Source organism: Mobula hypostoma, chromosome 4, assembly GCF_963921235.1.
Source record: "Mobula hypostoma chromosome 4, sMobHyp1.1, whole genome shotgun sequence".
NCBI classification, from domain to species: domain Eukaryota; kingdom Metazoa; phylum Chordata; class Chondrichthyes; order Myliobatiformes; family Myliobatidae; genus Mobula; species Mobula hypostoma.
Window position 1 is genome coordinate 120,748,021 of NC_086100.1, and position 23,692 is coordinate 120,771,712.

Here is a 23,692-nt window from a genome sequence, read left to right on the forward strand (position 1 = left end):
ACGGAACAGCAGTTGTCATGGGGGATTTTAACTTCCACATAGATTGGGTGAATCAGGTTGGTCAAGGAAGTCTTGAGGAGGACTTCACAGAATACATCCATGATAGTTTTCTTGAGCAGCATATTAATGAACCTACAAGGGAAAATGCTATCTTAGATCTAGTCCTGTGCAATGAGACAGGTAAGATTAACGATCTTGTAGTTAGGGATCCTCATGGAAAGAGTGATCATAGTATGACTGAATTTCGCATTCAGATGGAGGATGAAATAGTTAGATCTAAAACTAGTGCATTATGCTTGAACAAGGGAGACTACAACAGGATGAGGGAGGAGTTGGCTAATGTGGACTGGGAGCACAGGCTATTTGGTAGGACAGTTGAGGAACAGTGGAATACTTTCAAAGAGATTTTTCACAGTGCTCAACAAAAGTATATTCCAGTCAAAAGTAAGGACAGTAAGTGTGGGGAGAGCCAGCTAACTAACTAGCTAACAGCTAACTAAGGAAATAAAAGATAGTATCAAATTAAAAGCTCATGTGTACAAAGTTGCAAAGAGTAGTGGGAGACTGGAGGATTGGGAAAGCTTTAAAAAGCAACAGAGAACAACAAAACAAGTAATAAGGAAACAGAAGATAGAGTATGAAAGTAAATTAGCTCAAAATATAAAAACAGATAACAAAAGTTTTTATAAATATATAAAGTGGAAGAGGATGGCTAAAGTCAATGTAGGTCCCTTGGAAGACGGTAAGGGGAAATTGATATTGGGTGATAAGGAAATGGCTGAGGCATTGAACGACTATTTTGTGTCGGTCTTCACAATGGAGGACACGTCTAACATGCCAAAGAAGGATGTTATGGACAAAATGGGAGGTGAGGATCTTGATACAATCACTGTCACTAAAGAGATAGAGATGAGCAAATTAGAGGGCCTGAAGGTAGAAAAGTCCCTTGGTCCTGATGGGATGCATCCCCAGGTGCCGAAGGAATTGGCGGAGGTTAAGGTAGACACGTTGGTAATCATTTATCAAAACTCTTTAGACTCTGGGCAGGTCCCGGCAGATTGGAAGACAGCAAATGTCACGCCACTTTTTAAAAAAGGATGTAGGCAAAAGACGGGCAACTATAGGCCAGTTAGCTTAACGTCTGTAGTCAGGAAAATGCTTGAAGCTGTCATTAAGGAAAAAATAATGAAACATTTAGAAAGGAGTGGTTCCATTAGACGGATGCAGCATGGATTCAGAAAGGGCTTGTTTGACAAACTTACTGGAGTTCTTTGAGGACATAATGAGTGCCGTGGATAGAGGGGGCAGGAGGATGTTGTATACTTGGATTTCCAGAAGGCGTTCGATAAGGTGCCGCACAAGAAACTTATAAATAAGATACGGATGCATGGAGTCAGAGGAAGTGTATTGGCATGGATAGTGGATTGGTTAACCGATAGAAGGCAGAGAATTGGTATAAATGGATGTTTCTCCGGTTGGCAGTCGGTGGTGAGTAGGATGCTGCAGGGGTCGGTGCTGGACCCGCAGCTGTTTACCATTTACATTGATGATTTGGAAGAGGGGACTGAGTGTAACGTAGCAAAATTTGCTGATAACACTAAACTGAGTGGAAAAGCAAATTGTACAGAGGATGTGGAGATTCTGCAGAGGGATATAGATAGGTAAAGTGAGTGGGCCAAGGTCTGGCAGATGGTGTGAGATCATCCACTTTGGAAGGAATAATAGAAGAGCAGATTATTATTTAAATGGTGAAAGATTGCAGCATGCTGTTGTGCGGAGGGACTTGGGAGTGCTTGTTCATGAATCGCAAGAAGTTGGCTTGCAGGTACAACAGATTATTAAGAAGGCAAATGGAATGTTGGCCTTCATTGCTAGAGGGATTGAATTCAAGAGCAGGGAGGTCATGCTGCAACTATACAGGGTACTAAGTGAGGCCACACCTGGAGTACTGTGTGCAGTTCTGGTCTCCATACTTGAGGAAGGATATATTGGCTTTGGAGGCAGTGCAGAGGAGGTTCACCAGGTTGATTCCAGGGATGAAGGGGTTAACCTATGAGGAGAGATTGAGTCACCTGGGACTATACTCTCTGGTGTTCAGAAGAATGAGTGGGGATCTTATAGAAACAAACAAAATTTTGAAAGGGATAGATAAGATAGAAGTAGGAAAGTTGTTTCCATTGGTAGGTGAGACTAGAACTAGGGGACATTGCCTCAAGGTTCAGGGGAGAAGATTTAGGATGGAGATGAGGAGAAACTATTTTTCCCAGAGAGAGATGAATCTGTGGAATTCTCTGCCCAGGGAAGCAGTTGAGGCTTCCTCACTAAATATATTTAAGAAACAGTTAGATAGGTTTTTACATAGTAAGGGAATTAAGGGTTATGGGAAAAAGGCAGGTAGATGGAGCTGAGTTTATGGACAGATCAGCCATGATCTTATTGAATGGTGGGGCAGGCTCAATGGGCCGGATGACCTACTCCTGCTCCTATTTATGTTCTTGTGTTAAACACAGATAACCAAGTGAGCTAAGTATGAGGATGAGAGATGCAAAAAAATTCAGAAATGGGGCAGGATTTGAAGAGATGGGGTTCGAAGGGTTTCGGCCTGAAACGTTGACTGTACTTTTTTCCATAGATGCTGCCTGGCCTACTGAGTTCCTCCAGCATTTTGTATGTGTTGCTTGGATTCCCAGCATCTGCAGATTTTCTCCTATAAGTCAAAAGTTTTTTTGGTTTCCAGCAGAGGAATAATGACAACAGATTTTAGGGGGGGGGGGGACACAGACATTAGGGAATGATAATCATTGACAATCCCAATTAACAAGAATCCAGGAAGCAAGAATGGATGGTCTACATTTGTACGGCAATAGAAGATAAAATAAAACAATTCTCATCAGAGTACACCAATAGGAACAGCAACCTCGGGGGCGGGGGGGGGCATGGAACAGATTGCAAATATCCAGCCGTTCCCTCACCCATGTTTAAGCAAGGTAACCAGGGCCCTCAATTCAAAGAGAACTGATGACATTTCATTCTCTTTTGCCTGAAACCAGGTAAACTGAGTGTGGAACATTTTTTGGAATTGGGTCTTCTTCATGGAGCACGTTGCCACCCATTTCCGGTGTAGTGACTTGGTTTTAATCCACTATGTAAAAACCAACTTGTATGCAGATGATTATATAGATAAAGACCTGGTAGCAGACATGGGACCTTCATTCTGTGGTGGTCTACTCTGGCAGCAACAGTTGAGCCACTTTGTCAACTTATAAGGTAGCTGTTGGGAAATATAAGCCACTCACTGACGGCATAGCTGATGACTCCATAGCTAGGCACACATCTGCTACATGTTGCTGCCTTGCAAAAGGTTATAGAGCAGGCTACTTATGTTCACACAATGCTCCCATTGCCTCATTCACACCGGAGAACCCTATTGTCTTTAGATCATTATCAAGATTCAGTTGGCCTGCTGCATATCAAGCTTGCTACATATCACAGAAACTACAATCGCAGAGAGAACGGCCCCAGCCCTAGCCCCACCACAAGCTACAAAAGAAGCTGCAGAGCAGGTGGGTAAGAAGCATTAAGGAAGGAGGAAGACTAAACACCTGTGTGCTCAGGCTGTGCACTGGGGATTCAATAACCACATTCCTTTACCTTCTTCCACTGCAAAAGTGAAAACCACCATGAAAAAAAATAAACATTCCCGGAACAGGTCTATCATTAATCTCGTTCCATTTTGCAGTCAAAGGAAATCATCCTTATGCATTCTTTTGGTGGTTAGTTCCCCTGTCCCTTTCTCAATGACAATGCTCCCAGGCAGAACTAATCATGGGTAGTAGTAGGACTGGTGGAACGCTGAGGGCTTGCAGTGGAGGGGCCGGGAGCATCTTTAGAGAATGACATCCCTTAGTCCAAACCATGTTATTGTGTGAATAATGGGATTTTAACAGAATCCAGGGTCGCATGCCCTTTGAGTGAGTTGTAGGGCAGCTCTCCAATTTTACACATCTTCCAGCATATCATATTTGCTACCGGTATGACAGTCACACACTAGTTACCTGTTCTAAATGTCTCTGACAAAGACATTTAAAATAATTCTGATTACTTTAAATGATTAGCAACAAATAAAAAAGATTTATACGTTTACTTTATAAATTAGTAACATGAGCCATGACTTGTGGTAAGTAGTTCAAGATTTAGATGAGAGTGGGGCCTGTCAGATATTTCTGTTGAGCTTGAGATCATTTGGGCTATTAGGCAATTGGCAAGGGCCTATAAAAAGAAGTTAGGTTTGGTGGGAGCAGCCATTGTGGGAGTGGTCTAGAGTTAGAATGGGGAACTGAGGCTTTGACTCAAGAGGCTCAAGAGATGAGGTTGAGGCCAAGTTGAGGTTTCTATCAATTTCAGCCTGAGCAGTTAGAATGGATCCCAGGGTAAATGTGTGCTCCACTTGCATGATGTGGGAAACTTGGGAGACCTCTAGTGCCCCTAATGGCTACACCTACAAGAAGCGCATCTGGGTGCAGCTCCTTATGGACTGTGGCACGAACCTATGGCTCATTGGGAGTCAGTCACAGCAAAGGTGTATGAAGCAAGCAGGTGGGTGACTATCAGGAGAAGGAAAGGTGTAAGTAGGCAGTGCAGACTACCTCTGTGGGTGTTACCTTCAAAAACAGGTACACCACTTCAGATACTGTACAACGCACCAGAGGAAGGCAGCAGTGCTCAAGTCTCTGTCATTGAGTCTAGCTTTGTGGCTCAGAAGGAAAGGGAGGTGGAGAGAAGACAGGTGGTGATAAGAGATTTAATAGGTAGGGGAATAGACAGCAGATCCTGTGGATGTAAAAGAACCCCCTGAATGGTGAGCAGCCAGAAGTCATGGCATACATTGATACCAATGACAGAGGCAGGAAAAGGGATGAGGTCCTAAAAGGTGAATATAGGGAGCGAGGTAAGAAGTGAAAAGCAGAACTTCAAGGGTAGTAATCTGTGGATTACTTCTTGTGCTACGTGCCAGTGAGGGTAATAATAGGATGATTTGGTAGTTGAATGTGTGTGTGAAGAATTGCAGGGGCGAGGTTTTGGATTTGCAGATCATCGAGCGTCTTCTGGAGAAGATATGGCCTATACAAAGCCGACAACTTATAGCTGAATGCAAGGGGGGAACCAAGATCCTTGCAGGCTGGTTTGCTCGAGCTGTTGTGGAGGATAGGTTTGTCCGATTGAGATAGGGAAAGGATGGGACAGTGAAGTAACCATGGTTGACAGCAGATGTGGAATACCTAGTCAAGAGAAAGAAGGAAGCATACGTACTTAATGTTTAGGAAGCAAGGGCCATACAGTGTCCTTTAGAGTTATAAAGTAGCAAGGAAGGAGCTTAAGAAGAGACTTAGAAGAACTAGAAGGGGACATGAGAAGGCCTTTGTGAGTAAGGTTAAGGAAAACCCGGAAGCATTCTACATGTAGGGTATGTGAAGAATGGGAGGATGACTAGAGTGAGGGAGGGGAAGTCCATAATGACTACTTTGCTTCAGTATTTAGCAGCAAGAGGGACCTTGACAAATGTGAAGACAATTTAGAACAGTCTGATATGCTGCAATATGTCAACCATAAGAGGCTGTGCTGGAACTTTTGAAAAACGGATGGGATATACCTTAGGTTACTGTGGGAAGCGAGGGAAGAGATTGCTGCACCTTAGACAATGATCTTTGCATTCTTAGTCACCACAGGAGAAGTGCCAGATGATTGGAGGGTGGCAAATGTTATTCATGTATTCAAGAAAGATAAGAAGGATAATCCTGGAATTATAGACCAGTGAGTCTTACATCAGTGGTGGGCAAAGAACTGCAGAGGAATTTTTAGACGCAAACACGAGGAAATCTGCAGATGCTGGAATTTCAAGCAACACGCATAAAAGTTGCTGGTGAACGCAGCAGGCCAGGCAGCATCTCTAGGACCCTTGGATCTCGGCCAGAAACGTTGACTGTACCTCTTCCTAGAGATGCTGCCTGGCCTGCTGCGTTCACCAGCAACTTTTATGTATGTTGCTTGAGGACTTTTTAGAGACAGGATTTACAAGCATTTGGAGAAGGAGAATCTGATAGCTAGCATTACTTTGTAAAGGGAAGGGAAGGACAGGCCTCATGAGTCTGATTGAATTCTTCAAGGAAGTGGCAAAACAAGTTGATGAAGGAAGAGCAGAGAATGTGGTGTGCATGGGGATTAGTAGGGCTTTCAACAAGGTTCCTCATGATAGGATCATTTAGAAGGTCAGGAGGCATGGGATTCAAGGAAACTTGGCTGCATGGATTCAGAATTGGATTGCCCACAGAAAGCAGAGGGTGGTAGTAGATGGAACATCATAGAAACATAGAAAACGTACAGCACAATACAGGCCCTTCGGCCCACAAAGCTGTGCTAAACATGTCCCTACCTTAGAACTACCTAGGCTTTACCTATTACCCTCTATTTTTCTAAGCTCCATGTAGCCATCGAGGAGTCTCTTAAAAGACCCTGTTATTTCTGCCTCCACTGCCACCGCCAGCAGCCCATTCCACGCACTCACCACTCTCTGTGTAAAAAACTTACCCCTGACATCTCCTCTGTACCTACTTCCAAGCACTTTAAAACTATGCCCTCTTGTGCTAGCCATTTCAGCCGTGGGGAAAAGCCTCTGACTATCCACACGATCAATGCCTCTCATTATCTTGTACACCTCTATCAAGTCACCTCTCATCCTCCGTCGCTCCAAAGAGAAAAGGCCGAGTTCACTCAAGTTATTCCTGCCTAGAGATTTGTGACTGGAGGTGTTCTGTGGGCATGACGAGTGCCATTACTACTGCCGTTCTGTAGGCATCTGTTGTGGGGTACCTACTCTGTGATTTTTATAAATAACTTGGACGAGGAAGTAGAAGTGGAAGGTGGGCTCATAAGTTTGTAGATGACATGAAGGTTGGTGGTGTTGCAGTTAGACCAGAAGGTTGTCATAGTTGACAACGGGGCATGGATCGGATGCAGAGCTGGAGTTGCATCGGGGAAAGTGTGAAGTGATACACTTTGGAAAGTCGAAATAAAAGTCAGAGTACAGGGATCCCAAGATGCAGCTTTCTTTCCCAAGACATCAGAAATGTCATTCTTCTTCATAGAACAGGGTTTCCCTTCAGCCACTATTGGTGTTGCCCTCACCCGCATCCCCTCCATTTGCCAAATATCTACGCTTACCCCATCTTCCAGCCACCTTAACAGTAATAGAATTCCTCTTGTCCTTACCTACCACCACATGAAATTCCGTATCCAACACATCACCCTCCGCAGCCTCCGCCACCTCCTACCACTAAACGTATCTTTACCTCTCCAGCTCTCCATTTTCCACAGGGATCACTCCCTCCATGATTTTACTTGTCCATTCTTTTCTCCCTCCCAGCACTTATCCCTGAAAGCAGCCGAAGTGCTATACCTCCTCATTCACCTCCTCCCTCATCTCCATTCACGGCCCCAAACAGTCCACTTCACAGGTGAATCTGTTCAAGTCATCTATTGCGTCCGGTGCTCCTGATGTGGCCTCATCTGCACAGGTGAGACCCTTCATAAATTGGAGGACCACTTCATCGAGCGCCTCTGCTCCAACTGCTAAAAGTGGAACTTCCTGGTGGCCAAACATTTTAATTCCAATTCCCATTCCTGTTCCAATGTTGGTCCATGACTTCCTCTTGTAACACGATGAGGCCACCTTGGGGTTGGAGGAGCAACACCTTATATTCCATCTGGGTAGACTCCAACCTGATGGCATCTCCTTTTGGTAAAAAAAAATTCCCTTCCCCTCCCCTCTTCTTCTATTCCTCATTCTGACCTCTTATCTCTTCTCACTACCTATCACCTCCCTTCCTCCTTCCCTTTCTCCTATCAGATTCCTTCCTCTCCAGCCCTTTATCTTTCCTGCCCACCTGGATTCACCTATCATTTTCTAGCTATCCTCCTTCCCCTTCTCCCTACCTTTTTATTCTGGTGTCCTCCCCCTTTCTTTCCAGTTCTGAAGCAGGGTTTCAGCCTGAAATATCGACTATATGTTCATTTCCATAGATGCTGCCCAACCTGTGAGTTTCTCCAATATTTTGTTTCTGTTGCTTTGGATTTTCAGCATCTGCAGACTTTCTCGTGTTTATGTAGAGGGATAATAACAGGATTCTTAGCAGTGTGGAGAAACAGAGGGAATTTGGTGTCCACGACCGTGGATCCTTCAAAGTCACCATGCAAGTTGATAGGGTGGTTAAGAATGTTAATGGCGTACTGGCCTTCAGTAGTCAGGGAATTGAGTCAAGAGCCATGAGGTAATGTTGCAGCTCTATGAAACTCTGCTTTGACCACGCTTGGAGTAATGTGTTCCGATTTGCATGTGGAAGGTTTAGAAAGGGTGTAGCGGAGTTTTGCCAGGATACTGCCTAGATTAGAGGAAAGGTTGAGCGAGCTAGGGCTTTACTCTACGGAGCAAAGGAGGATGAGAAGTGAATTAGTAGGGATGTATAAGATGATATGAGGCATTGATAGAATGGCATCAAGAACCTTTTCCCAGGGCTTGAAATGGCTAACGTGATGGGCATCATTTGAAGGTGATTGGAGGAAAGTATAGGGGAATGTCAAAGGTAGTTTTTTTACACAGAGAGTGGTGGGGGTAGAATATGCAGCCAGTGCTGGTGGTAGTGACAGATATGTTAGTGACAGTTAAGAGACTGTTAGATAGACACATATCTGAAAGCAAAATGGAGGGCAATGCAAGAGGAAATCATTAGATTGATCTTAGAGTAGATTCAAAGGTCAGCATAACATTATGGGCCTAATGGTTTGTACTGTGCTGTACTGTTCTAAATTCTTTGTTCTAAGTTAATTAAAATCTGTAAGTGGTAATAAATTATTTGAAATATTAGTACAAAGTAAAATGCTCAAATGTTTTCCTGCAGATTTATTTTCCCAGAGGGTCAATGATGCCATTAATATGAATGGGGATGGTATCTAGTTGTCTGTGCTCCCAGCATAAAGCTGAGAGTCAGATGCTGCTACACTGAAATCATTAAGTATGAATTCATCTTCTGTTGTAATCCCTCTGCCTTGTTCAGGAGGCAATCTGATTTATTTCCAAATACATTTTCTCTTAGGGGTCTGAGGAGAATGGGGGATAAAGTTCAGGGATGTAATCCAGAATGTTCTCACCGTGACTATGTGGTTTTCCTCCAGGTGCTCTGGTTTCCTCCCACAGTCTAAAGACATACTGGTGGGAAGGTTAATTGGTTATTTCAAATTGTCCTGTAATTAGGCTGGAATTAAGTCGAGGGTTTGCTGGCCAGCACGGTTCAAAGTGCCGAAAGTGCCTATGCCGCATCATATCGCAATAAATAAATTAATAAATAATCTTAAAGGAAAACACTTTTTTCAAACAAAAGTGGAATTCTTTCCTGAAAAGATAAGGTGACTGGGATACATGAATGTTTTACATTGGATATTGATGGATTCTTGTTCTGCTTGATATTAATCATTACACTTTTCTTGCCTTTTGATTAGCAACTGCAGGTGCTGGATGTGCTAGAAATGCCCAACAGGTCAGATAGCATCTCTGGAATTAAAGACCCAGAATATTGACCTGAAATCAGAACATTCCTGATGAAAGATTGTTGACCTGAAACTTTAACATTAATTTTCTCTATGCAAATGCTGCTTTGGGGTATTTCCAAAATTTTTGATTCTTATCACAGACAATCAACTTTGCTCTGTGTTTTGATTAGTTAGTCAATTTAAATTATATATATATATTAATATCAACAGAATATTATAATCACCTTAAATGCCAGAAACTTAAACTTAATAATAAGCAACACACATCAAAGTTGCTGGTGAACGCAGCAGGCCAAGCAGCATCTGTAGGAAGAGGTGCAGTCAACGTTTCAGGCCGAGACCCTTCGACTGCACCTCTTCCTACAGATGCTGCTTGGCCTGCTGCGTTCACCAGCAACTTTGATGTGTGTTGCTTGAATTTCCAGCATCTGCAGAATTCCTGTTGTTTGAACTTAATAATAATTTAGTTTTCATAAATTAGCTCTATAAGTTATACTCTAAACTAAAAGAGTATAATTGTTTCAAAAGTTGTAAATATCAAATAATAATCTGGATCAGTAAACAACTGAATCATTATGTTGACTCAAAATTCGGACTTAAATTACAGTCTATTTCCAGGGTTTTGGGAATATAACAGTTTCCTGTTTGTGTGAAGTTAACGGCGGAAGATAGAAATTCTTCCTCTGCGTACTGTGATTGACGCACATTTGCACACATTGAATTCACCATCTGAAATTCCATTATGCTGATTTCAGAATCAGAGTTCAACATACATATGTTACTGTGCCACATAAATAATAGCATGCGAATCTCAACACCAAGTAATTGCACTAAACTAATATTACTTCGGTTATTTCAGGCAATATGGTTGATATTTGCAAATTAAAACATGATGCTTGTTGACATCAAAGGACAGTTTACGTTTCAACAATGAACATGCTCCCATCAAAAAAAAAATTAAATCTTTTGTATTTCTCAGTTCTGGCACTCTTGTAAATGTGGCGTCTACACTTGACTAAAGCTTCTTGACCTTGAACTCTTTCTGTCTAGATGAACATATGATAACATTTTGCATGTCAACTACAGCTTGATAGCACTCTGGAGCCCAAAACAAAGGTCCACTTCCACAGCCTAGCATACACAGCATGTAAAGCAAAACATCTGTACACACGAAACACAGGTCATAGGGCAATAACGAACTGACCTGTCTTTGACATGCATGCTGAAAATAATATGCTGTAAGATGGCAACCTCCAGGGCTAAGTTTTTGTTTTTGAGCAGGATCATGATGGGACAGATGTTCCAGGATCAAAGTCAATTCCTTGTGCAAGCTGGAAGTACTCCCCTCTTTCTGGTCATAGGAACCTAAAGTTGTTGTGCAGGAACACTATGGTTTATGTATATAGATCACAAAATGCAATTGATATGAGCTGACTGCTCAAATCCTCCTTGATGTTGACAAGGCCCATATTGTCAAATTGAGCTTGTACTATTGCTATGATTGGTAACAGAAAGCTGATTTGCCTGCACATCTTTAGAAGGACTCTTCTAAATCTACTTATCTGCTTGAAATTAAATGCCTCCCCTACTGTGATGCCCTGTCCACTCAAATTGTTTTGCAGATTAAACTAGGATGTTCTATGTTCCAAGGTGGAATCCAAATTCTCAACAGTCATGGTCTTAATCAGTCACTAGGAAAAGAATGCATCTGGTAAATATTATATTTCTCATGAACCTGGCAAAAAAAACACCATTGTTTCATGTTAAACATTCCAAGATCCATTCATTTAGCATTGTGATGTCATTATGAGAATATAGAAGCATAGAAACATGGAACTTAAATTGACAAATACGCATTTTTTTGATCAATTCATGCATAAATACAATTCTAAGGTGGTTAGGAAACTTTAGTGGAACTCAGCAGGCCAGGCAGCATCTATGGAAACGAGTATACAGTCGACATTTCGGCATCTTGATGAAGGGTCTCTGCCTGAAACATCAGTTGTTTGGTCTTTTCCATAGATGCTGCCTGACCTGCTGAGTTCCTCCAGTGTTTTGTGTGCATTGCTTTGGATTTTCAGCCTTTCTCATGTTAAGAAGCTTTAACAATTACTTCCAGGTGAAGTCATGTTCAGCAGGAAACTGACCTGGTGATGCTTTCCTGTCATGTGCACTTAACGACATCAGCTGTCCTGCAACATGGGAGTCCCCCACTGATGGCAGAGAATTGCATCATTTAGGTTTAACCTAGGGACTTCATATAAAATAACTAGTCAGACATTGATTTACTCTTTTGGCCTTTGTATCTATTTAAAGGGAAGCTGCAGAAATCAGACTGTGCTGTTGAGAACCCATTGCCTGCTCCTTAAACACCTTCCAAAGGTCACAGTGTGTGCTCCAACAGGAGAAATTTTCTTTAACTCTTTATTTTCTTTAACTCTGGCCTACCTGAGTTATAGGTGAATCAATGGTTACTGTGCTTGCAATACTCTATCAGTTAACCTCTCCCAGCTGGGGTTTTGCAGAACCTGCAGCAACATAAGTATCAGTCTTCTCTGCATACTGATGGCTCTTATTATTCTTAACTTGGGAGGCATTTGGCATGCTCAGAATTATTTAAAATGGGAAAAACATTAAATAATATACAAATAGTAAATCATATCATTTTTCAGAAAAAAATAAACACATTTCATTAAATCAAGTTTTACAAAAGCATATTGCTGCATTGCAATGTTCTCTGCATGATTAACTGTTGTGAGGTTGCTCCTTTTCACAGACGCTGATGATCCACGGTGGTTTCTTCCCTTGGATACATTGGCTACAGACAACAACCCAGGTCCAATTGTGGCAGCAGAGAATTTCACCTGAATACAGGGAACTTGGACATGCTGCCTGGCTTGGAGCATTTAAGAATATAAGATTCAACAATTAGAACATGGATGGCAGGCAATTTCTCAAGAGACTGAGCAGACAAGAACTCTACAAATCTGAGGGCACACTGACTTTAACTTCCAGGCCTGGAAATTAGGCAGATGAAAAATGTTGGTTCACTGATGTCTAGTCACTGCTGCCTTAATTTATCTCCATGGAGTCACAATCTGAGTATGATTCTTCTGAAGATGGAAAAGTGCATGTACTAGGAGATGTTGCCTTGCTGTGCATGTGGGAGATCAAGCCCCATGTTCCATATCATCACTTGCGTAGGAGTAATCTGTTCTCATGGAATATCTTTCTGCTTGAGCAGGATAACAATCAGTTCAATTATAGCATTGTTTAGTCTGTGGGGAATAGTGACCTGTTGATAGACAGCCTCCTTTGGCTTTTGGAGAACAGTGAGATTCTTTCTGTCCATTGAGGGGAAAAATCTACTTACAAGTGCTTAATCTCTTCACTGAAGGCAACAAGTTGCTCTCTGGTGGAATATTGCTCTTGCGATGCAAAGAACAGATCTCTTAATGGGACTGTATAGAAGTAGCTGTCACCTGATCCAATGGGTACTGTGTAGAAACAAAGAAACATAGAAAACCTACAGCACAATACAGGCCCTTCAGCCACAATGCTGTACCGAACATGTACTTATTTTAGAAATTACCTAGGATTACCCATAGCCCTCTATTATTCTAAGCTCCATGTACCTATCCAGGAGTCTCTTAATAGAGCCTGTCGTATCCGCCTCCACCACTGTCGCCAGCAGCCCATTCCACGCACTCAACACTCTCTGCATAAAAAACTTACCCCTAACATCTCCTCTGTATCTACTTCCAAACACCTTAAAACTGTGCTCTCTTGTGTTAGTCATTTCAACCCTGGGAAAAAAGTCTCTGACTATTCACACGATCAATGCATCTCATCATCTTATACACCTCTATCAGGTCACCTCTCATCCTGCGCCGCTCCAAGGGAAAAAGGCCAAGTTCACTCAACTTATTATCAAAGGGCATGCTCCCCAATCCAGGCAACATCCTTGTAAATCTCCTCTGCACCCTTTCTATGGCTTCCACCTCCTTCCTGTGGTGAGGTGACCAGAACTGAGCACAGTACTCCAAGTGGGGTCTGACCAGGGTCCTATAAAGCTATAATATTATCTCTCGGCTCTTAAACTGAATCCCATGGTTGATGAAGGCCAATACATTGTATGCCTTCTTAACCATACAGTCAACCTGCGCAACAGCTTTGAGTGTGCTATGGACTCGGACCCCAAGATCCCTCTGATACTCCACACTGCCAAGAGTCTTACCAAAATGAACCACTTCACATTTATCTGAGTTAAACTCTATCTGCCACTTCTCAGTCCAGTTTTGCATCCTATCAATGTCCCACTGTGACCTCTGACAGCCCTCCACACTATCCACAACACCCTCAACCTTTGTGTCATCAGCAAATTTACTAACCCATCCTTCCACTTCCTCATCCAGGTCATTTATAAAAATCACAAAGATAAGGGGTCCCAGAACAGATCCCTGAGGCACTCCACTGGTCACCAACCTCCATGCAGAATATGACTCTTTGCCTTCTGTGGGAAAGCCAGTTCTGGATCCACAAAGCAGTGTCCCCTTGGATCCCATACCTCCTTACTTTCTCAATAAGCCTTGCATATGGTACCTTATTAAATGCCTGCTGAAATCCATATACACTACATCTACTGCTCTTCCTTCATCAATGTGTTTAGTCACATCCTCAAAAATTCAGTCAGGCGCGTAAAACACAACTTGCCTTTGACAAAGCCATGCTGACTATTCCTAATCATATTATACCTCTCCAAATGTTCATAAATCCTGCTTCTCAGGATCTCCTCCATCAACTTACCAACCACTGAAGTATGCCTCACTGTTCTATAATTTCCTGGGCTATCTCTACTCCCTTCCTTGAATAAGGGAACAACATCCGCAACCCTCCAATCCTCCGGAACCTCTCCCGTCCCCATTGATGATGCAAAGATCATTGCCAGAGGCTCAGCAATCTCCTCCCTCGCCTCCCACAGTAGCCTAGGGTATATCTCATCTGGTCCAAGAGATTTATCCAACTTGATACTTTCCAAAAGCTCCAGCACATCCTCTTTCTAAATGTCTATATGCTCAAACTTTTCAGTCCGCTGTAAATCATCCCTACAATCGCCAAGGTCCTTTTCCATAGTGAATACTGAAGCAATGTATTCATTAAGTACCTCCACTATCTTCTCCATTCCCATTCACACTTTTCCACTGTCTCACTTGATTGGTCCTATTCTCTCACGTCTTATCCTCTTGCGTGATGGGACTGCTGCTGATAACTCACAAAGAATTTAGCGTTGCTTCCAAAACGTAGGTCGAATTCCCCGGTCCCCACATAGCCTCCAGTAAGATGCATTCCATCATGTTTCTTTCCATCCCTTGCATTTGCAGAGGCAAACTTCACATTTCAGTAGCATTCAACTGACACGTCGTGAAAGCATCACAATAGTTGTCCTTGTCTAAATCATCAAGGGCAACTCACCTGCATGAACCCTCCCTTCAGTGAATGCCACACCACTTCCCAATACCCAGTAGCAGGCAATAGAATCTAGTCCTTGATATCCCTGTCCTATGCACCCACTGAACTTTTTTTGCTTCTCCGGTATGAAGTCAATCATACCAGTGAGCTACCAAGGCCAATGGTGGATAGTGTTGTCATCATCGTCAATACCCTTGCCATCAGTCCTACAAAGCAACTCTTTAAACATCCTCATAACCCAAAGATTCACCACAATAATGGGAGATATGTCTAGGTGGCCATGTTCGAAATCATCATCATTGTCATTGCTGTCAACAGCAGCAACCATGTTTCTTTCTAATCTCACTTCATACCTTTTTCTGTCCCATCTCCTCGTCTGAGGAGCATGTTGAGAACCTTGAAAGGCAAAAGAGAAGGTGGTTGAGTTGTAAATTGCAGAGAACATACTATAAGAGTGATACAGCGATAGAGAAGATATGAAGGTGTCTACTGTTCCTTAAATGAAAGGAGACGTGTGATTGCCATGAAATAAAGACTGAATGAATATCACTGGCAGATGGTGTATTGCATTAGTAGATTGGAGCTTGATAGTTGATCTGACTATGAGGTAATACATTGTCTCCATCAAATAGATGAGGCATTGTGCTCTGGAGGACCTTCTTCAGTGAAGAACTTAGTGTTTTTTTTTGCTATCATGGCTTCAATAAAGCACACTTAATGATAATTAGTTGAATATCCTGGTGGTGATCGCTATGCAATGGGGGTATTGGGTCAAATTTTAACAGTGGTATGAGGGGAGGAATTGGTAAAAGGAACAGTAATCACATATGGAGGTAGCCATATATTATGTTCATGTGTACAGGCATCAGACCAAAAGAAGAGTGTTTCTTGTTGTTCTTTGTCCTTGTCTCTGTCTCTTTGTTTTAAAAATTAAAAACAAATTAGGGAAAAACATTGGAAATACTACATTCAGCAAGTCTCAGAAGAGAAAAATAGGAACAATATTTCAGAGAAACAATGTTAATATTTCAGTTCAATGGCCTCTCATCACAACTGAATTCTACCGAAAAGTTGCTAACCTGAAGCATTAACTATGATGAAACATTATTGGGCTGATGGGACGGGTGACATTTGAGGACATTTAAGGGAAGATGTTGGAGTCAATTGTTAAGGATGAGATTATGGAGTACTTGGAGACACAGGACAAGATAGGACATGGTTTCTCTAAGAGGAAATCTTGCTGATGAACCTGAGGAAATTACAAGTTGGATAGATAAAGGGGATGCAGTCAATGTTGCATATTTGGAATTTCAGAAGGCCTTTGACAAGGTGCCACACATAAGGCTGCTTACCAAGTTAAGAACCCATGGTATTACGGGAAACTTACTGGCAAGGTTAGAGCATTGGCTGATTGTTTGGAGACAGTGAGTGGGAATAAAAGGATTCTTGTCTGGTTGGCTGCCAGTGACTAGTGGTGTTCCGCAGAGGCTGGTGTTGGGACCACTTCTTTTTATGCTGTATATCAATGATTTAGATGATGGAATAGATGGCTTTGTTGCCAAGTTTGCAGATATGAAGACTGGGGGAGGATCAGTAGTGTTGAGGAAACAGGGAGGCTGCAGAAGGACTTAGACAGATTAGGGGAATGGGCAAGAGAGTGGCAAATGAAATATAATGCTAGAAAATACTTGGTCATGCACGCAAGCCTCCAAGCCCAATGACAAAGTTGTGGTCCTCTTAGGGGATGTCACAAATAAAGCTGATCTTTTTTATTCTTAAATATTACTCTGTTTCTCCATTGCTGTCTGATCTACTGTGTTTCCCTAGAACATTCTGCTTCTACTTCAAGTTTCTATCATCTGCAGACTTCTTTCCCCTTTTCAACTTGATTTTTGTATTGCATTTGGTTTGCAGCTAGGAAGAAAGTAAAGGAATTTCACACAGCTATATACACTTCTGTGGCAATGCATGTGTTGATACATCATTCATGGGAACCTCATTGAGGAGCCTTACATTTTGAAAAGCATCTTCCAAATTTCCACTTTTCAAAGTTCATGGTAAATTTATTATGGAAGTACATATGTCACCATATCTAACCCTGAGATTCATTTGCTTGCTGGCACACTCAATAAATCCAATAACTACAACAGAATCAATGAAAGACTATGTAGAGTAATGTAATGCATGAGAGATGACGCATATAGTTCAGAATAGAAACTGGTCTACATAGTTCACAAACACTGTCATTGAGTTGTTGTGTTCACTTTAAGAGACGGTGTCTGATGCAATGGCATCAGTGTAAGGTGACCGCTTTTGGTTTATTCGTAATGGAAATAAAGAGTGGTAGCTTTTGTTAAATACCTGTACATAAAATGGCTCCTGCATGCTTTATTCACAAAATCCTACGTTTGCGACGTTGAAACTCTCAGACAATTCCAGCATTACTCAATGACATATCACCCAACACCCAACACCAAACACCAAACACTTTGAAGCTGTTGGAATTTTGGGAGTTGCCGCTACCGCATGGTTTTCACAGGCAGAAGCCCAGTTTGCACTGCAAGATATCACCATTCACAAAGCCAAGTTTTACTATATCATCTCTAAGTAGTTCCACTGCTGCCAGAGTGGCGAGTTTACTAGAAGACCCACCTGCATGTGATAGCTACATCACTTTGAGAACTCACCTATTACAGACTTTTGGACTGTGTAAGTCTGAGCAATCCAAACAGTTGCTCTCCTTGCCCAGCCTGGGTGGCACTAGGGCTTAAAAACTAATGGACCACAAATTATTTCTCCTGGATAATCACCATCTTTGTTTTATTTTTAAAGACCTCTTTATGCAAAAAATGCCTGATCAAATTTGCACAGCCCTTGCTAATACACTTGTGAAGGACTGTAGGAAGCTTGCTATAATAGCCGATAGTCTACACTCAGCAAGGCAGACCTACATCAATCCTCCTCCTTTTCCTGTCTCAACAAGCCCTATCATCAGAGCCTCCAGCAGACTCACACCCACAGCTCCAAACCAGACAATACCGGGTCAAAGTTTTTAGCATGTTCGCTTCGGCCCAAACACCAAGAAGTGCCGACTGCCCTGCAGCTTTAGCAGTGCCAGTGCATCGGGACATCAGAGGTCTGTGAACTCCATAGGTTGCAGCTGCCAGGATCATCTATTGTTCATTACAGACACTTTCTCAGTACGAGGCTTCCTGTGTGACATGGGTGCTCAAGCGATTGTGCTGCCACTGATTATAAGGCAGAGCATGATGGGCCCTTGCTAAGGGCACCTGTGGTACAGGATCTGGACTTATGGGACACAACGCATGATGCCCTGCTTCAGTGGATGATGCTACACATGGGACTTTGTCTTGGCTAAAGTTGTTAGACCTTGGCACAGGTTCCTGTGCCCCAAAGAACTGTTAGTAGACCTTAAGAACTGTCAGCTTGTGGACGCAAAGGACTTTGGGTTGTAAATTTCCCACGACAACCCTGTATAGCACATGCACCACCAGATGTGAATACACTCACCCACTGGGCAAATTGCCAAACCTCACCAAGCCCACAATTTCTATTACAGTCACAAAGCATGGGGGCAGGCACCACATTTTCACAAGTGGCTCACTGGTCCATGCCCGTGTGTAAACACTGGACTCGGAAGAAGCTGGCCAGTGAGAAGGCTGAGTTTGCAAACATGGAAAAGCTTGGCATTTTGCGCAGGTTGAAAAGCCCTTGGGCCTCATCCCTCCACGTGGTTCCTAATCTCGATAGTAGTTGCTGTCCATGAAGTGATTACCACCACCTTAACAAGGCCTCCACCCCCAATCGTTACCCATCCCACATACTCAAGACTTTTTGGCACATTTAGCCAGAAGGATAATGTTTTCTAAAGTGGACTTAGTCAGAGGCTACCAGCAGGTGCTTATGTGTGCTGAGGATATCCCCAAAACTGCTGTTATAACCCTGTTTGGCTTTATTGAGTTTCTGTGCATGCCATTGGGGTTAAAAATGTAGCACAGGCTTTCCAGCAACTAATGGTCTCTGTGTTAAAAGAGTTAAATTTTCTCTTTGTTTACCTGAATGACATATTTGTCACAGTGCATCACCAAACCATATCTCCACATACTTAAGTTAACATGGGCTGATTATCAGCCCTACTAAGTGCCTGTTCAGGTGCTTATTATTAACTTTTGCAGCCACTGCATCTCTGCAGAAGGTGTGACAACCCTGCTGTCAAAAGTCACCACTGTTATGGATTTTCCACTGCCCCGCACTACCAAAGTATTGCAAGAGTTTTTGGGTGTGGTGAATTTCTATCACCATCTTGTTCCACGAGCTGCTGAATTTAGCTCCCCTTGTATAGTGCTCTTAAAGTCAGGACCCCTAATCGTGTGCTTGAGTGGTCAGTAGACATGACCAGAGCATTTGATGACACCAAACAATCTCTTTGGAAAATGATCCTACTTGCTCATTTGTTCCCCATGCACCTACAGACCTACAGCCATCAGTACTGACACTTCAGACTATGCTGTGGGTGTCGTGCATGAACAGTTGTTTGGAGGCATGTGTCAGCCACTCGCCTTCTTCAGCCAGCAGCTCCACCACCACCACCAACCTCTCCACCCCCGAGGGGAAGTACAACATTTTTGACTGCAAGAATTCTTGGCCTCTATCTGGCTATCCACCACTTCATTTTCTACTAGAGGGTTGGCATTTCACAGCATTTACTGACTACAAACCCCTCGTGCATGCGATGGCTAAGGTGACTGACCCATAGTCGGCAGGGCAGCAATGCCACCTGGGCTACGTTTTGGAATTCACGGCTGACATACAGGAAAATAATGCTGTGGCTGACTGCCTCTCACAGCCCACCAACTAAGCCAAACATATCAAGGTTGACTCTACTAGCTTGCAGCCGACAAGTGTCAGGCCCAGAGGTCCAGGTTTACAGGACTACAGTCATGGGCTTGTATTTGGCCGAGGTCAAGTTTGGGGAAGTAGGAGTTTTTGTTCTATGTGATCTGTCAGCCAGTTGCCCTCGCCCCTTTGTGGCCTGCGCAAGTGGTTTCGCCATTTCCTAAATGCTACTCTAAGGGTCATCCTGATGGATGAGTGTTGGCAGGATAAACTCCTGTGGGTCCTGCTGGAGCTCAGAATGGCTCCTGCAGTCCTCCATAGCTGAGTTGGAGTACGAGCAGCCACTACAGGTGCCAGGTGATTTTTTTTCCAGACGCCACGACAGTCTGGTCAGTGTCTCAGCAGCATTCTGTCCTCCTCAGTAGACTCAATTCATTTACACCGATTCTTCCCTCCCATCATGGGCTACAGCAATCTTGGGTTTCACTTGACCCACATTCTACCCCATTTGTTTTTGTCCGCCATGATGAACATCAACACCCCCTTAAGCCCCCTTTAGGTGGCCTGCTCCACATTTTGGAACAGGGTTAAAAGACTTTTATTGTAGATAGGAATGCTAAAGCTGAAGGTATTTCTGTAGATCGCATTAAACTGGCTCACCAAGACCTGAATGGTACCACGACCATACCCCCTGCACTGTGACATGACCATGTCCGTGTCAGCACACAACTGGACAAGCCAGTGACACCAACCAAGGCACATAGGATCCGAGCCAGGCGGTTTTATGAGCTTCCGACAGACTCACAATATCAGTTTTGGTGAATTCTGCGGGATGCGTGTGTGGGGTAATATAATGGGTGACAGATGACATATATTGTTCAAAATAGAAACAGTTCTACACAGCTCACAAGCACTGTCATTGAGTTGTTGTTCCGGTTTAAAATGACACTGGTGAATCTCAGTGACTTCTGGCCGGTGGCTCAGCAAACAAGGAAATCTACTAAATGCTTTACTAATCACGCTTTTTCTGGCAAACAATCATCTCAAGTAATAGTCTGTAACTTCCCTTTGGACTTGGAGCCAATTCGATGTGGCAGAATCAAGGCAAGGCGAGGTGGCAAGCCCATTGTCTAGAACGAGGAAAACCCAAGGTTCTAGCATTTTAAGCACTGTGCCAAAGTGGAAAGGTCAGTTACAGGCCGAATCAAGGCAGTAAGGTCTGGATACCAGAGTGTACCGATTCGATTGGACTCGATGTCTGGATGGGGACTTAAATACTTTGCCGAATCAAGGAGGTCAGTTACAGGCCGAATCGAGGTGGTGAGACCCTGGCCTCAGAGCGTACTGAGGCCAGTGAACAATGTTTGGACGGAGACTTACGAGACGTGCCAATTTGGAAAGGAAGGGTACAGGCTGAATCAAGGCAGTGGCGTTGTGGCCACAGAGTGTACTGAGGCAAATAAACTCGATGCTTGGATGGAGATTTACGCCAGGCCAGTATTTCTTTAATTTGTGGCTGCCTGTTTGGAGACGAATCTCGAGGTTGTATAATATATACTTACGTTGATAATAAATGTGCTTTAAACTTTGAACTTTGTGTTTATTTAAGAGTTGGTATCTGATGTAATGACATCAGTCTCAGGTGACTACTTTTGATTGTTCATAATGGAAGTAAAGGGCTGTGGCTTCTGTTGAGCAGATAAAACGAATCTTACATGTTTTATTCACAAAATCGTACAAATGCACCAATGGGTGTACAACCAGTGTGCAAAAGAAAACAAATTGTGCAAATACAAAAAAAAAGAAATAATAATAATAAATAAGTAAGCAATATATATCTAGTACATGAGATGAAGAGGCCTTAAAAGTGAGTCCATAGGACATGGGAACATTCCCATGATAGTCGAACAATTCTGTAAACAAACACATCAACCTTGATCATATTTCTGAGCCAATACGGGCAAAATTCCTGACCACAATGCCCAAAGATTTCTACCCAGCCAGTCAGCGCCAATATTTCCTCCCCACGTCACAAATAAGTTTCCGAAATGATGTCCAATCAGTTGACTCAAAAGTAGATAAAGGCCAAGCATTCAGAGGACATGCCACAATCAACAGCGCACTGACAATATCTCCTCGCATGGTGATGAAACGTTTGCAAGTAAATTGCCAAGACTGGAGAACAACTCAACTCAACTATCAAACACCTGAGCTACACATCTACCGAATTATTTCCAAATGATAAACTGCTCCATAGATGTATTCTGTGAGCAAAGCACAGAAACCAACCTCCATTCACTTGATTTCTCCAAGGCAAAATTTCCACTTTCCTTTATTTAATATTCATTTGAATTTTTTGAAAAAATGCAAAACACACAATTTCCCATCTTTTAATTTTAACACAATGGATGGAAATACACAAGTTTTGGTGTGTGCTTCCAGTGCGCATTCAGGTTGTGGATCATAATTTCTTGTACTCAACTGCAGTGGATTCTGGTTAACTGGGACACACCAGGACCAATACATTTTGGTCCAATTAAATGGCTGCCCCAGTTAGCATGTTTCTGGGAAATAGGTCATCGGCTGGTGGTCTAGTGATATCAGCACCAAATGGTCCTGAGTTCGAATCTGGCTGGTTCCTTGCACGCTGGGACGAGCGTTGAGCTAGCAACTCAGCTCATAAAAAGTAGTCAAATGCTACAGAAACAGCAAAAATGTTACCTGACGCGCCAGAAGTTGCAAAAAGGAACAAAAAGGTCCAAACGAGTCCAGAACCAGAGGCCACAGTTTAAGAATAAGGGGTAGGCCATTTAGAATGGAGTTGAGGAAAAACTTTTTCACCCAGAGAGTGGTGGATATATGAAATGCTCTGCCCCAGAAGGCTGTGGAGGCCATGTCTCTGGATGCTTTCAAGAAAGAGATGGATAGAGCTCTAAAAGATAGCGGAATCAAAGGTTATGGGGATAAGGCAGGAACTGGATACTGATTGTGGATGATCAGCCATGATCACAGTGAATGGCGGCGCTGGCTTGAAGAGCTGAATGGCCTACTCCTGCACCTATTGTCTATTGTCTATTGTCTATAAAAAATGGAAATAGTTAAAAAGGTATTAAAAAAGACAAACTAATATTTATGAGTAACAAATGATGTATTTAAATGAAATACAGAAAATATTAGAACACTAACAATCATTCTACATTGCTATAAAACTGTGTATTAGTTCCTGAAATTTGTCACTGGAGGAACTCATCCAGTGTGTACGCTGCAGTGTTCTTTTGACTGATTGTAAATGAACAGGTTCAGCACAGGCACCTAGAGCAGATAATCAATCCATTGCTTTCTTTGAACCTGCTAGTGCTGCGTGTTTGTAGCCAATGAAACCGTTCAGCATGGCACGATAATAAAAGGCCTGTTTCGTTGGCATTGTAGATATCATCAGTACAAAACTTCTGAAGCAAGTTGTGGAGATTCGTAGATACCCATTTTTCAGCACTATCTTTCTCACCGTGGGCTTTCTTGAATTTAATGTGGAGCCAACATTTTTTTTCATTTTTAAATCTTTTTATTAATTATTATTGAAAATCAACAAAAAATACATTAAAGTAATCAAATCAACATATCAATATGCACAATAAAAGTTAAGCTATCAAATAACTGATTAACCAAACTAAACAGTATACCAATAATAAGAAGAAAAAACAAAATGTTAAAACTATTTTTTTGGTTGGAAAAAAGAAAGAAGGAAAAAAGAATCCCTGCTAACTAA